Source organism: Euprymna scolopes, chromosome 32 (genome assembly GCF_053919585.1).
Source record: "Euprymna scolopes isolate OS-2025 chromosome 32, ASM5391958v1, whole genome shotgun sequence".
Lineage (NCBI taxonomy): Eukaryota > Metazoa > Mollusca > Cephalopoda > Sepiida > Sepiolidae > Euprymna > Euprymna scolopes.
The window spans coordinates 89927914-89930413 of record NC_136513.1 but is presented as its reverse complement, the minus strand read 5'-3'; positions in this window follow the sequence as shown (position 1 = coordinate 89930413).

Sequence of the window (2500 nt, the reverse complement as noted above, 5' to 3'; positions counted from 1 at the left end):
TGTCAAAAAACAAATATATAACAATTCGAAAAAGTTGTCAAAAAACAAATATAACAAATAAATGTTATCAAAGGCACGATAAGTTACTTTTCTACCAAACTGGGTATATTTTTCGTGGTTTTATTCGATGTAACATTTTTATTCAGCTCGAAAACCATAGTGCTTACCCATGTATTGGAAAATTCAAGATGGCGTCTAACTCCCTCTTTAACACGGTAAGTTTGGGAAAAGGTGTTATAAATAAAAAACTGGATAAAATACTGTTAAATACTTGCTCATTATAGGTTACCGTGACATAGCTTGACATATATTCGGCGGGGTTTTAATAGTATTTTGTCTAGACTCGAGATTTGACATAAGGGTATTGAGATTTGTAAAAGTCTTTATAATCGATTTTTAGTCATAAAGTTCAACGATTTGACCTTTAAAAACTCTACCAAACTCCTCCACCAATTTAGGTCTAAACACTTGAAATTTTAGATGTAGGTTACTTGGAGATGGATGAAACTTTTTATTTGATTTGAGCCCCAAACAATAAATGTTAAGGTGTCCAAATTGGGGTAAAAGTTTTTAATAATTTCATCTTTGCGGTCTTTACCAAAGTTACTCGGCCGACTTTGGATCTAAACATTTGAAATAATTACATAAAGTGTATTCAGACAATGGGCAAGTTTTTAATCGGTTTTTGGCCGAAAATTTGGCTGCAAAAGATTTGAACTTTACATTCTCTAGCAAACTATTCAGCCAATTTTGGGTGTAAACATTTGAAATTTTACACAAAGGGTATTCAGACATGCAGCAAGCTTTTTAATCCGTTTTTGGACGATGATTTGGCTGCCAAGAGGTCAAAGTTGAAAGAGTTGTCATTTGCAGACTCTACCAAACTCCTTCGCCAATTTTGGGTTTAATCACCTTAAATTTTAGAACATGAGTCAAACTTTTTAATATATATATACATATGCACATAAAGTTATGAACAGTACATAGGGCCCGAGCAAAGCCGGGCTGAACAGCTAGTTTAAATATATTTTTAATCCACAGAATTTAACTAATATTCCTACATGCATATCTGCTCGCTCAATGCTTTATATATTGAGTTTTTCCTTTTTGGCTAGGATCCTCTTGAAAATATTATTTCACTATAATATTTCATAAGACAGTAATTCATTTGATCTTCTAATCTGTTATTTAACTTATATATATATATATATATATATATATATATATATATATATATATATATATATGTATGTATAAAGCTATATGCAGGTATTTAATTATTATAGTAAATAATTATGTCAGTTATGTTAGTTTAAGAAACTCGTTTCTTATCATTGAGCACTCCCAGTTGATTTAAGCCGGTCAATTTAGCTCTTATGCATAGATCATCGTATAACGATTAGATCTCTCTGACTGACGTAAAAAACATTTAAAAATAAAATGCTTAAATTCAACGTTATTTCACGCGGTTAATGGTAGCCGAATGGATACTGTCCTTGCTAATCAAGCCAGAGATGGTTTGTGTTGCCGGGTTCGGATCTATCGACTGGTGTTAATCGTGACACTCTGCACTGAAGATTCCCTAAAGGATGAAACACTAGTGTCTGTAGGTATTTCATTAGTATAGTATATATATATATATATATATATATATATATATATATATATATATATATATATATATATATAGGGTGTGTGTGTATGTGTACGTGTGTATACGTATATACGAATATATATGCATATATATGTATACCGAGTGTCCACAAAGTCTGGCTACATTATGTAGCCAGACTTTGTGGACATCCTGTATATATGTGCGTATATATGTACATATCCATATACATGTATATATATGTGTGTATATATATGTATATATGTTCATGTATAAACGTATATACATTTATATGCATATATATGCATGTATATGTATATATATATGCATATTTATATGTATATATGTGTGTTTGTATATATATATATGTATATCTATATATACGTATATTTATGCATACGTATGTATATATACATGTACATCTGTCTACATATATGTGTGTGTATATCTACATATGTAATAATATGCACTTTTATGTAGTATATATGAATAGATCTATACATACATATATATATATATATATATATATATATATATATATATATATATATAGATGTACATATGTATGTGTAGGTATATATGTATGTAGGATTAAAAACAAGACCTTCCAAAGGGCGAATGAACTCTTTTTCTGGGTCAACGGCCAACTAGCACCGTGTATATTTGTGTGTGTATATATGTGTATTGGGGTAGAGAGGGCTCCCGTAAGCCGTGGTGAAGGCAACCTTTCTAGGAGAAGCAAATCTCTGATTCAAAAAACCATAAAGTGGAAGACCAGTACCCGCATTAAGCTGGTCTGCAGTTCAATTTGTTGCTGGCTATCTTGCTCTTGCTTGTTGCTGGATCTCAACATTTTGAACCGAGGGAGAGACTTAGCTGTCGTACAAA